Source organism: Trachemys scripta, chromosome 9 (genome assembly GCF_013100865.1).
Source record: "Trachemys scripta elegans isolate TJP31775 chromosome 9, CAS_Tse_1.0, whole genome shotgun sequence".
Taxonomy (NCBI): Eukaryota; Metazoa; Chordata; order Testudines; family Emydidae; genus Trachemys; species Trachemys scripta.
Window position 1 is genome coordinate 99,789,620 of NC_048306.1, and position 14,234 is coordinate 99,803,853.

The 14,234-nt window shown below is 42.5% G+C and overlaps 1 protein-coding gene across 3 annotated transcripts in view; it reads left to right on the plus strand.

Annotated features, from left to right (window-relative positions):
* Positions 1–13,831: 13,831 nt before the first annotated feature.
* LPP (LIM domain containing preferred translocation partner in lipoma) overlaps positions 13,832–14,234 on the plus strand; it is a 444,446-nt gene continuing 444,043 nt past the window's right edge. For all 3 annotated transcript variants that reach the window (XM_034781639.1, XM_034781636.1, XM_034781641.1), the window contains exon 1: positions 13,832–13,951. The gene's annotated coding sequence lies outside the window, so the exon portion shown is untranslated. The remainder of the gene's footprint in view (positions 13,952–14,234) is intronic.

The window sequence follows — 14,234 nt, forward strand, 5'->3', positions numbered from 1 at the left end:
GGAAAGATGGTTTCCCTTTACTCTTGCATGTGAATTCTGTTGAAATGGCTCTTAACCACAGCTTCACCACGTTATCTGAAGGGGGCAAGATCCCAGAGAAGGAGAGGAATATTTCAGGGTGGTTTCAAAAGGTGGTTGAACTAGGAGAAACCACGTAAAATTTACAAGGAAATTTTCAGACGAATGTCATAAAATAATTGACAGCTCTTAGATTATAGAATGATCTCCCTTGGGAGAAGATAGAAGCCCCATCACTTGAGCCATTTAATCCTAGACGAGGCAAAGCACTGAGAATATACTGTAGCAAGATGGATAAAAATTGATTTAAATTAAAGACAGGTTTTTTTATTTAAATTAAATACAGGTTTATTTTTTAAAACATAAACCTATTTATAATTTAATTTTGAAATTGGCAACCTATATTAAGGCCTACATTTAAATAAACATTATAAAAATTAAGTAGTACATGTTTCCTGCCAAGTTTTAAAGAAAGTCTGACCACTGAACTGGTAGAAGTCACTGGTTAAACACCTTAAACTCATTTGTTGAAGTGCTAAATCAGCTTTTGACAGCAGTAGTCTCTTCTGCAGCTGCATAGAATATTTTTTTAATGTGTTTATTCAATTAGCTCACTTCAATAACTAAGGTCATTCAAAGTTGAGAAACCAATTTGCAGTTGAAAAAGCAGGAATGCTTGTTTTCTGCTTCCAACCTATAAATAAAAACTAGGTGTGAAATGATGAGATCTACCAGTTCTAAAACCTTGAATGACATGCTGACCAGAAACAATCAGTTCAATTCATTAACTACAGATACTTCCTTTGCTTAATATATCAGTTAGTTTTAAATGCAAAATATGCTTTGATAAACCATTTTTTCTTATGTATTGAGCATATGTAAGGTAGTTTTATTTAATTACAAAAAATGAGAATGCTGTTCTTGTGCATTTTAATTGAAATTGAATTTCTATCCAAATAGAGCTTGATACAAATCACAAGTAAAAAATATTAATCATCATTTACTAAATAAGAAATGCGCCATTCACCATTTTCTAACAAAATAAAAAATGTAAAAATTAAGAGTCTATAAATGTAAGTGGAGCTATATAATTTCTTAAATGTGCATAGATAATATAGTGTATCCTCCTGGTTAACAAAGAGAGTAAGTAAATTTAGTGTAAAAGCTACATTTAATTGCAAATCAACATGGTTTTAATAGGTTGATTCTCGTGGGTTGGTAACTTTCTTTAGGAAAATAACTGAAGTACAAATACAAAACATAGTTAAAATCAACGATTTAAATGGTTTCCTGCTTGCTGATTGAAATTGATTATCTAAATTGCTTTCATTTAAATCAATACACCTTGCACTGTAAGGAACAATCCTGCATTAGCCAGAAAGGGGTGTGGAATGGATGGACAAGGTACAGCAGAACCTCGGAGTTACGAACACCTTGGGAATAGAGGTTGTTCGTAACTCTGAAATATTCATAACTCTGAACAAAACGTTGTGGTGGTTCTTTCAAAAGTTTACAGCTGAACAGTGACTTAACACAGCTTTGAAACTTTACTATGCAGACGAAGAATGTATTATAATTTATTTATAATGTCCCTTTATTTTTTTAGTAGTTTACATTTAACAGAGTACTGTCTTTTCTTTTTTTATTTTTATTTATTTATTTATTTATCTTTTGTTGCTGCTGCCTGATTGTGTACTTCCGGTTCCAAATGAGGCATATGTTTGACGGGTCAGTTCGTAACTTTGGTGTTTGTAACTATCCTAATGTTCTTTTTCTGTCTCTGGTTGTTGATTCTATTAATACACCTGTTCCAAGTGATGCGGGATCTTGACAACTTGCAAGAAATGCCAATGGTGGGTTGGATGCAGTGTTGTAGCTGTGTCGGTCCTAGGATATTACAGAGACAAGGTGGGTGAGGTAATATCTTTTATTAGACCAACTTCTGTGGTGAACCAATACAAGATCTTACCCAACCAACCATGTCTCTCTAATGATGGGTTGGCAAAGTTACCTCCCTAGGATGTATCTGAAGATGGAGGGGATGAGTGGTTAAGGCTCCTGTGTGTTTCCCATTCGCTCATGCTGATGATGTCATCTCAAAGACTGGAAATTTAGCTGTTCAGTGAATGAAACAGAACACAGGTTTCAAATGGATCAGAAGGGATTGTCTAAGGGCTTGGCTACACTTGCAGTTGTAGAGTACTGGGAGTTAAACCAGCCTTCGGAGACCACAGCAGGGAAAACGCTGCTGTGTGTTTACCCTCTCAGCTGGAAGCGCACTGGCATGGCCACATTAGCAGCTCTTGCAACGCCACAAAAAGCAGTGCATTGTGGTAGCTATCCCAGCATGCAAGTGGCTGCAACGTGCTTTTCAAATGTGGGGGGTGGGGTGGAGTGTGACAGGAAGCGTGTTGTGTGTATGTGGGGGGAGAGAGAGTGGGTTTTTGGGGGGCTGAGAGCATGTCAGCATGCTGTCTTGTAAGTTCAGGCAGCAGTAGACCTCCCTCCTCCCCCTCCCCCCCGCCTCTCTCTCACTGCCGGAGCAGATAAGCAGCCAGCTGTCAGAAACAGAGCTTTGAAAGGGGATATCTGCATTCCTACAGCATTCCCACAGCGAGTTCAAAACAATGACAAGTGGCCACTTGACTAAGGGGATTATGGGATGTTTCCGGAGGCCGATCAGAGCGCAGTAATGCAACACCTCGTTCACACTGGTGCCGTGGCGCTCCAGCGGGGGGGCAGCAAACGTTATTCTACTCGCCAAGGTGGAGTACCAGCAGCGCTGTAGCCGTGAAGTCAGAGCGCTCTACGTGCCTTGCCAGTGTGGATGGGGAGTGAGCTAGTGCGCCTGGGGCTGTTTTATTGCACTGTAACTCGCAAGTGTAGCCAAGCCCTAAGAAGTGAAAGAAATAACACGAAGCCCCAGCCCATTGGGATGAATACCTTGCTCCTGGTTGATTCAGGAAATGTTTGTATAGCTACAATAGATCTAATGACCAGTGAGAGCTGTCTCAGGTGGAAGATTTAATCTCTCTGAAGCATCCAGAATTGTAGTATCTGGGAGGATGCCTTGTAACCAATCAGTCCATGAAAATGTCAAGCAGGGCGATACTTAGCTTTTCTGTTGTGCTTCTCTGTGGATCTCAGTGCTTCTCAGAGGAAAGTTGATTTTGTGATACAAGGTTTACCACGTTTATTTGTTTACTCGCTAATTCCCAAATGATCTCCCATTCATTGGAGAAGGAAAGTCTTTTGGTTAAGAGCACAGAACTAAATGTCAGAAAGTTGGGATTCTATTTCCAACTCCATCTCAGACTTTGTGACATCAGGCGAGTCATTACAAACATTGAATCTATCTCCCCATATAAGTATTCTCACACTTCTTATCAAACTGTCTGTACTGGGCTAGCTTGATTATCACTTCAAAAGTTTTTTCTCTTACTTAATTGGCCTCTCAGAGTTGGTAAGACAACTCCCACCTTTTCATGCTCTCTGTATGTGTATATATATATCTCCTCAATATATGTTCCATTCTATGCATCTGAAGAAGTGGGCTGTAGCCCACGAAAGCTTATGCTCTAATAAATTTGTTAGTCTCTAAGGTGCCACAAGTACTCCTGTTCTTTTTCATTTATCTTTGTCTCAGTTTTTCCATCTGGGAAAATATTGCCATATTATAGTCTAATCCCCAGTCATTGATCAGGCCCTATTTTATTTGTTCAGCTGTCTAGCCTCGGAGTACTGTGTGGCTTGATTCATTATTGGCAAAGAGCTTTGAGATCCTTGGATAGAACTTGCTAAGTAAGTGCAAAACATTATATATATGCATTGGAGAGATTTGGTTGTACTAGCTGTGACAAATGCGAGGATGCTCTTTAAAAATGATTAATATTGTGACAGGCCCAGATACTAGTGTGGATGGTTATTTCACCCTAGGGGTCTTGCTTGGGTGGCTCTTTCTTCTAGTCACCTGATCCCTTACACTTGAGTGGTTATGGGAAAATGTCAGAGCGTGTAGCATTAATGGCTCCAGTCTGCTCCCCTTGGGAGCACCAGAATCATTTTGAACAGGGTGAGTCGGAAAATGAGAACAAGACTGTGTCCTACAGACGCTCAGGAGGACCTGGCTTGCTAGGAGAATGTAAGTTGGTTCTATTCTGTTCCTGTAGCCGAAGGGGAAAGCTGATCTAACTTAGCTTGCAGCGAGGTGCAAGAGTAGATGAGACTAAATATGCATGTAGAATGTGTGTTTGCTGCAAAATCTTTCTCTCTAATGCTTTCTTACAACTGCTATAGGAGTGGCCCTAGCCATTCTGCCTCCCTGGGTGGAAAATATTTTCAGTGCCGCCCAGCCCCCAGCAGCTGAGGGGAAAATGAACTCACAGCCGGCCAATTGGTGGAGTTTTAAATAAAAAAAAAAGCCAGCTAATCAGAGTAGAAATCCCCTGGAAGTTGGCACCCAGCATGACCGCCCGGCTCGCACACCCCTAGAATCAGCCATCACTGCTAAATAAAAAACACATGTGTTTTAGGAAGGCTGTGGGTCACTGTCACTTATCATGGGTTCTGAAAAGGAGGAAACACAGGTGCTTGAAACCCAGTGAGGCCTGCAGTTGACAGGCAGTAGGTACGCAAGGCAGTCCCAGTCTGCGAGTAAAAGAACTGCTAGATTCCACCCTCTGGCAGGTAAAGGCAAGAGGCCAAACACTTGAGAAGGGAAAAATCAGAGACCAGAAAATGGCAGAGGTAGAAATAGTTTCATAACCATAATGCCGACATTTGGACAGATAATGGAGATACTTTCTAAAAAGTCTTTTTCAGTAGCCATGAGTGTGACCCAAGAACCTATGGTTGGCAGGTGGCAGAGGGTACAGGGAATCCTTTGGAATCCTTACCAAAAGAATGCTCTGTAAGGTCTCTAAAGAGAGCCTGTGTCATACTCGTCAACATAAACATTGTGAGAGGAATGTATGGAAAGTATGAGAGGAGTTGTGGGTATATATACTGGAAATTATATTGCCTCTATATAAATCCATGGTACGCCTACATCTTGAATACTGCATGCAGATGTGGTTGCCCCATCACAAAAAAAGATATATTGGAATTGGAAAAGGGCAACAAAAATGATTAGGGGGATGGAACAGCTTCCATATGAGGAGAGATTAATAAGACTGGGACTTTTCAGCTAGGAAAAGAGACGATTAAGGCAGGATATGGTAAAGGTCTATAAAATCATGACCGGTGTGGAGAAAGTAAATAAGGAAGTGTTATTTACTCCTTCTCATAACACAAGAACTAGGGGTCACCAAATGAAATTAATAGGCAGCAGGTTTACTACAGACAAAAGGAAGTATTTCTTCACACAACGCACGGTCAACCTGTGGAACTCTTTGACAGAGGATGTTGTGAAGGCCAAGACTATAACAGGGTTCAAGAAAGAACTAGATAAATTCATGGAGGACAGGTCCATCAATGACTACTAGCCAGGATGGGGCAGGGATGGTTTTCCTGGCCTCTGTTTGCCAGAAGCTGGGAAAGGGCGACAGGGGATGGATCACTTGATGATTACCTGATCTGTTTGTTCCCTCTGGAAGACGGGATGCTGGGCTGGATGAATCTTTGGTCTGACCCAGTGTGGCCATTCTTATGTTTTTAAAGGCTCTGACTAGGGACTGGTCACCAGAAAAGTGAAAAAACAGGTTTCTTTCAGGCAAGAAATGTTTGTCTCTCTGTTTACATGCAAATTAAGTATTGTATGGTTCACAATGGGCATACATTTACAATCTGAGCTGAATGCTAGTAAAGGATTGTGAAGTCTTCTAAGTGAGGAAATGTGCAGGAAGAAGTGAACCAGCTGGGGAAAGCCCTGTTTATACCTGAATTTTTGTGCCTATAACTGAGGGATAGAGAGGTACACCCTCGTTCCTTTAATCTGTGAGAGCACGCTGGCAGCAGGCTTGGTCTTATGAGATGGGATCTCAGCCAAAGTGGTTGAAAATATGGGGAAAACTATCTTTTTAGAGATAGGGGAATGCCCTGTTAGTTAAGTTTAGGCTCTAGAAAGTGTGTCATGATCTCGTTTCATATGTAACCATTTGATTCCAAAATTCTCACTCTATCACTTGACTCTGTTCTTTGATGGTAAATTTATTCTTGTTTTCACTGTACATCAGTGGGTTTCAAAATTTTTTTACTGGCGACCCCTTTCACACAGCAAGACTCTGAGTGCGTCCCCCCCAATAAATTAAACACACTTGTTAATATATTTAACACCATTATAAATGCTGGAGGCAAGCGGGGTTTGGGGTGGAGGTTGACAGCTCTCGATAACCTCCTGACCCCCAGTTTGAGAACCCCTGCAGTATATAAATCTAAGTGTCGTGTTCAGTGGTGATCCTGAGTTTGAAGCTGGTGTGTGCTATTCCTTTGGGAATACTGGATCTGAGTGTTCAGTGGAACGGGGACTTAACGCTTCAGAGGGTTGCTTGGAGGAGTTGAGGGCTGGCGAGTGCTTATCGCTAACCTGTACAGAGACCAGAGCCCTGTGGAAGTCTGGAAGGCCGGGCTTGTGTTGCTGGAGGCTGGTCGTTTCGGGGAGCTGATCCGTAGCAGGCACAGACAAGACTGCTTCACGCTAAGAACAGATGGAGGTGAGGTGCCTCAACCGGGGTACTCCGAGAAGCATCACAATGAGCCTGGTTGGGATCTGAATGTGAGTTTTCCCTATGTTTGGGGAGAGTTTGATCTGATGGTAGGGTTCACACCCAACTCTACATTTCTTTGGGTTTCTTGCTTTTTTTTTTTTTTTGAGAATTGAAGTTCATAATAGTAATACTAACACTTACAGGGCCGCCCCTACCCATACACAAAGTATGCAGCTGCGTGCTGCTCCAGCCCCTGCTTCGCCTCTTCCCCATGGCCCCAGTCCCTGCTCCGCCTCCGCACCGCCCCCACTCCACCCCTTCCCCAAGGCCCCCGCTCCGCCACTTCCCGCCCCAGCCCTGCCCCCCCTCCCCTGAGGACTGCAGCGGGGATTGGGCGCCCTGCACTCACCGGCGGCGGTAAGTGGAGCGACCTGGCCCCAGCCTGCTCCACTCCCCTGGCTCCCAGCCGCGCTGCTGGCAAGTGCTGGGGGGCGGTTTCCCCCCGACCCCCCTCACAGAAGCCTGGGCTTCCCCACAGCGGAGGCTGCGTAGGTCACCAAAATGTCTAGGGAGGGTCCTGCATACTTACAAGAAAAATTAGAGGAGCCAGACCTTGCATGCAACTCTGTACAGACCACCAGTCCACAGTAATAATACTAATAATGAGACTGATGTCAATTTCCCTATTTAATCTGCATATCAGGGTATGAAGGTCAATTAGTTAACTCTTGCATTCAAGGAGTCAGCATGGCTATGTTGGAATGATGTGCCTTTTATATATACATAAAAGAAAGACCGTGTATGTGCATCCTTGACAATGGTATGTCATGTAACCAATTTAGGCCAAAGAGTCGGCACTGGAGAATGTGATACTTTACATTTCTATCAGACTACTGGGATTGCTACCGCGTTCTGTAGGGTTCCGTATTGCGCACATCACTGCAGTAGCTGTGTGTCAATGTTTAAAAATTAAAATCAGAGGGAAGAAAATTATACAGAAGTGTCTCATGTTACCCTCAAGACGTTCACTGAATCTTTGACATGTGAGATGGAAGAGTGAGATTAAGCAATCTCATCTAGTTCCCTGGTAATTCAGGTTTTCCCCTCCAGTACCTGTCCAAGTGCCGCCTTCACTCTAGATTTAACTGTTAGAAGGGATATGGGGCTTTTACTGCAATATGGGTAGATATACCGATCATTAATGAATGTAACCTACCAAGACTCCTGAGAGGTAGGGAAGCATTATCCCCATTTTACAGATGGGAAATTGAGGCATAGAAGATGAAACTTACCAAAGTGCCTAAGTCACTTAGGTACTTTGGAAAATTTTACACAGCAAGAATAAGTGACTTGCCCAAGGTGCCACAGCTGTTCTATGGAAGAGCTGGGGATTAAATCCAGATCTCCTGAGTCCCAATCAGCACCTTAACCACCAGAGAAACATCCTTTCTCTTCTTGCTGTTTGGTTTACATTATCTTTTGTTTAAATGTTAGTTTGGTAACCTAGTTAAAACTTTTCTGCCACCTAAAGGCCTTTGCCTCCTTGGAGTTTTGCACCCTTCAGATATTTGTAGGTGACGGCTGAGATTTTGAAAGTAGTATAAAGGCTCTGGGCACTCTATTGGCATCTTTTAAAGTCACAAGGCAAGTCTCCTTGCTTCATCACTTAGCCAAGAATACAGCTTTAGCTCTCATAATCGTTCCCCACAATCATTCCCTCTGGCCTTTAGTCATGCTCTGCCCGTGAATTCCCTCCAGCTTGTCAACAACACCTCTCTGGTAAGGAGGCGTCCAGAACTTGGATGCAATATTCCAGTTGTATTTCCACCAGAGCCATACAGAAAGACCTATTATTACCTCCCTGCTTCATGATGTGCTCCCTTCATTTATGCAGTCCAAAGGTCACCGGCCTATTTTGCAGCCATATCAAACAACTCCTGTTTAATGTATAGTCCACTACCACCTCTATGGCTCTTATATCCAGACGTGTCATTCCGATTTGAATATTAGTTTCAGATTTTTCTGCTGTCAGATTGATTCACTTGTCTTTCACTAGGTGGAATCTGTTTTTTTAGCCCATGTTTCTGATTCGGTCCTCCCCCCCCCCCCCCCCCCCCCCCCGGTGTCTGTATATTATTCCAGCCTTCTGAAGTATGTATAGCTTCTCCACTTTAATATCATATGTGAATTTCATCAGCGGGCACTCTTTACTCATAAAGATCCAATCTATATGGCCATACACATTTTTTCTACAACTGTTTATTTACTTAAAGCACAATCTCAGAAGACAGAGAAAAGAGGCAGTATCAAATGTAATATTAAAAAAGTATTCTCAAAGTGGCAATGAATATGTGGGCTATGGGCAAGGGAATTCCTTATGTAAACAATAAAAGCCATTCCTTTAATAAATACAGAAGCTCTGTCCAGTTTTACTGCCTTCCAAAGGTTCTTTTTCAGCATATCCACTAAAAAGATACCGGATTAAATAGTATTTGTCTATTTCTTGGCTTCTCACATAGGTAATTTTCTCCCCTGACAACACAGCCAACGTTTTCCAGAGCCAACACAGGAATTCTGGTGCTTTTTTTGTTGTTGTTCTTCCAACAAGCTGCGACTGTTTGTCTTGCTGCCGCTAGGAGAAGACCTGTGGTTAGTTCTTTCAATATTTTCCTTTCCATTCTCATTGGGGAGGCTCAGAGCATAAAAAAAATAAAATAAAAATTGCCCAGATCATTTGTGTCAATGGAAAATAAAGGTGGAGGGAGGAACCAATGTCATGCACTTATACATTTTTCCCTGTCACCTTCTTCAAAGAATTTGATCCTGGTCTTACTTTTTCCAAAACAAAACATGCGACTTTTAATCATCAAAACATGGAAGTGAGATACTTAAGTAGAATATCCATTAAAAATATGCAGAGAAAGGGAATTACAGAGAATGTAGCAATCTGCATTAATTACTTAAACCCCATGATACCCTGGTGGGGTACTCTTTTTTCAGGTTGGTAAACTGAGGCCCATGGAGGAGGTAACTAAAATTGGTTGAAAAACTTAATGAAATTGTCCACATTTTGGCTAAATTTTAGTTGAATTTTTGTTGAAATTTCAAATGTTGATTGAAAAAAAGTGTCCAGTGTGAACATTTTTGACCAGCTGTGGTAGGACTTGCTCAGGGTAACACAGTGAGTCATTGGTAAAGCCTAGAATCTAAATCCCTACATCAGGAAACTAATGTAATCACTAGACAATATTGACTTAGGCCCTGATCTAGTAAAACACTTACACACATCATTTAAATACTGAGATGTATGCTTAAGTCTATTGAAGTCAAATGAATTAAGCATGTACTTGGGTGGCAAATGAACATATATCTTTAAATTGGGGAAAGTCCCCTCTTCTGAAGTGACTTGAGATTGTGGAAAGGTCTCAAGCTATCTCCTTTGCAGCCCACTGGCACAGTCAGTACTCACCTTGCTGTTCCCCATCTCTTCGGAACAGCATCTTTCATGATTGCAGCACCCACATCAATGCCACTGCTGAGAACTCTCAGATTTTGGACATGCTCCTAGGGAATCCCCCTTAAAACCTGAAATCTCAAACCTATTGCAGCAGATTCCAGAGGTTTAAAAAAAAAAAAAAAAACCCAAACCCATCACCAAATTGCAACGGATGAATCTCAGAAAACCTCAGAGGTTTGGTTCAGAGGAGCCTCCAACTGATCTAATGCTCATCGGATCCTCTCTTGGTTGAAAATTAGACTGAGACTCTCACAAGAACTGGCTTCTTATTGTGATTTTCAGTCCTGCCATAGCTAGCCCACAGGGGAATTAGCTCACCAAGTCAACAACTTCTCTGATGCTTTGGGGAGTTTCACTGGAGACAGGAATAAGTCCAAGCTCCAGAACGGGATCTGACTTTGCAGCTCAAATGTCTTTAAAAGGACTAAATGCAAGCACCCCAACGTTCTGGAAAGATGGGGTTTCAAACACCATTTTCTGGATGGTTGAAGTTGGACCTTTGCTTATGTGTCCCATTGTTGAGTCTTGAAGTCTGGATCTGGGCCTTTGCTTTAGGCTGATCTGTCTTCCACTTCTTGGCCAGGCCAGGCCCAAGAAACAGAGAGGCTCATGGAAACAAAATGCTACATACGCTTCATGTTTACATTTGGTACAGAGAGCTGAAGTGACTTAAAGAGCCCTTTATTAAATATTGGTTCCCTCTGTAGATATTTAGACTGTAATCAAGTCACTCCTATTTCAGTATCATTGCTGAGATAGGCCACTTCCACCTTAATTGAATTGGCTCATTAGCACTGATCCCCCATTTGGTAAGGTAACTCCCATCTTTTCATGTGCTATAATATATATTCTGCTTACTGTTTTTTTTCACTCCATGCATCTGATGAAGTGGGTTTTAGCCCACGAAAGCTTATGCCCAAATAAATTTGTTAGTCCCTAAGTTGTCACAAGGACTCATGTTTGCTGATACAGACTGACACGACTACCGCTCTGAAACCTATTGCCTGTTGAGTGCCTTATGAAATTTAAAGCATTTTATAGCCTTTTTGGAACTGAATACATTTTATGGCGATGGTCCTAGCCTAGGCACTTATGTATTACTAAAATAAGTAACATTTACAAACTCAGTTCAAGAAGTTTGATTCTGATCGTATGCAAAGCAATTCTCCCTGTTCCAGATTCTCTATTTTAAAGTGTCTGGTTTCATGATCAAAGTTAGATGTTTTGGTCATTATAATGAAATAAGAATATATTCACAATTTCTCACTAAGGTGATAATGCTAGTGAGTGTTTAGACATTAGGCACTGGACAGGAAGTCAAAGATCTAGTTTCTATTTCTGTATCCCTCAGACTTATTGTTGTGCCATAGCAGCAAGTCACTTACATCGTCTCTGAAAATGTGGGTCTTAACCTCCCTATACCTCAGTTTCCCCATCTATAAAATGGAGATCAGAATATCTAGCTAACTCAGTGTGTGGAGCTCAGAGTCTGGATGAATTAATATTTGCAAATTACCTTGAGATTTTTGAGGGAAATAGCTATAGGCATTCAAAGTAGTCTTTCTTCTGTTAACACAATATAGCTAATTGCATACACTTAATGGATAGGGAAGAAGTAGGTGTTGGACAAGCAGCAAAGAAAATATTAGATCTTTGGCTTCCATTGCAACATTATGCAGAGAACACTCCTTGCTATTTAATCTCGGGCCAAACCATTCATTTTAATTTTAAGATACTTTTCCCAGACATTGTGTGATAGGTGTCTAATAAGTTTGTGTTGTTTAATGCAAGTTCCATTTTAGATTTATGTAAAAGATTAGGCAGAGAAGAGAAAACACTGAAATCCTTTGTAAATGTGCTTCTCTTAAGTGTTGTTGCAGAATCAGGGCTTTTTATTTAAGGCTAGAAGGGACCATTGTGAAAATCTAGTTTGACCTCCTGTGGTAATTCCAGTGGTTAATTACCTCATTGTTAAAACAAACAAACACACCTTATGCCACATTTCCAGTATGAATTTGTTTAGCTTCAATTTCTAGATGTTGACGCTTATTCTGCCGTTGCCTGTTAGATTCATAGATTCCAAGGCCAGAAGGGACCATTATGATCGGCTACTCTGACCTCATATAGAGCACAGACCAGAGAACTTCCCCAAAGTAATTCCTAGAGCAGGTCTTTTAGAAAAACATCCTGTCATGATTTAAAAATTGCCAGTGATGGAGAATTCCCTGTGACCCTTGGTAAACATTACTCTCAATGTTAAAAATAGACGCTTTATTTCCAGTCAGAACTTGTCTAGTTTCAGCTTCTCTGCTAGACTGAAGATCCCTTTATTAAATATTTGTTACCCATGTAGATATTTAGACTGTAATCAAGTCACTCCTTAAGCTTCTCTTTAAATAAATTAAAGAGCCCTCTACTATCTGAAAGTGTCTTCAAACTCCCATGTCCCCAAACCCATCCATTAATCCCTGTCTTTGGCCCTGATTCTGCAAGGTGATCTATGTAGCTGGACCCTCTGCTGGCACAGCAGTCTATCCATGGAGATCACAATGCAGGATTGGGGGCTTAAGGTGCAAAATCCTGCTCTCCCAGGGCTGTAACAGATGGAATTAGGGAAATTTCAGAAAGTGATGAGTGAGATTTTAAACGTCTCCTGAAAGCGCACAGCAAAATCCTTTGTCGGCAGAGGGAGATGCTTTTAAAGTGCTTCAAAATACATCCAAGAATCTTTCCAGATGTGAGAGGCTTGGCAGGTTTGCTCTCCCTGGTCCTCATGCGTTGCATCCCTTCTGTCTTGCTCCTCTCAACTGCAATGCCAATGTACCCCCCCCCTTGCAAAGAAACTGGAAACAGCTAATGCTTAAAGACAGACCCTCATCCAAACTAAACCCACTTGTGCTTGAATTACAAATAACTGTAACAAGCATAACTGAAAGAGATTAGAGGAAAAAATCCCCCATTTTTCCCAATTTGCATTCTTTGCACAGTTAACAGCTCTTTGTGTAGAGTTCATTTCACTATTTCCCCTGTACAGTCCATTTTGTGTGGGTTTTTCACACAACAAATTTGGGGAGAAGAGAAAAATAGTGATATATATATTATGGAAAAGTACCAAAAAATTGGCAGGAGGCTTTGGGCAGGTGTAGGACCTACAACTACTTTAAACTTTTTGTTTTTGTTTTTAAAGCTGACTAGCTTCAAGTTGAATGTGTCCCTCTGTGTTAAAAACTGAGGCCCCAAATCCTGCAAAGATTTAAGCACATGCCTGACTTTGCGCACAACTGCTTACATGCCTAAAGATGTAAACACGTGCATTTAATGTGTGCAAGGTCAGGCCCTCCAGTGGGAATCTTAAATAAGTAATAATAAAAAAAAGCCCCTCTACCTGTTCTTATACTATCTTAGCAGCCTTCCCAGTCCAGCCCCTTTCATGCAGTCTAACCCCCCCCCCCTCGCAGTGCAGGACCCCACCCTTTTCTATCTCTGCCCCCTTGGTCCTGCAACACCCCCGTCTCTGTCCTTCCCGGGCAGTGCACTGCACTGCCATCCCCAGACCTTACATGGACAAATCTGCCTTCGGGGAAAGTCAGGAATTTGGGCCCTTGACGTCAGCCTGCAGCGCTCTGGGCAGAGCCCGGGGGCAGAGGGGAGGCACCAACCCGGCTGCGGGAGCTCGACAGAAGTTTCACTTTTTGTTTTAGGGGCTTCCCTTGATTTTCCCTTTGGTTTCAGACCCTCGGATTCGCCCCCTGCCCGGGGCCAGGAGAGACAGGTAAGGGGGGGGGGCTTGAGTGCAGGGGCGATAGGGGGCATGCCGGGGGGGAGGGGGAAGGGGCAGGAGCAGAGATGGGGAGGGGAGGGCACCACAGGCCCCTTGGGAATATTTTGGGGGGCCTCCCCCCCACAACACATCATAGAGAGAGAACAGGGGGGGGGCAAGCAATTGCTAAGTGGGCTTGTGGCTGAGCCGGATCCGGGGGGCGGAAGGGATGTGTGTGTGGGAGGGGATGGTGGTGTGGGGCAGGCTGGGGGAATAAGGCGGGGGGAGAAGGGGG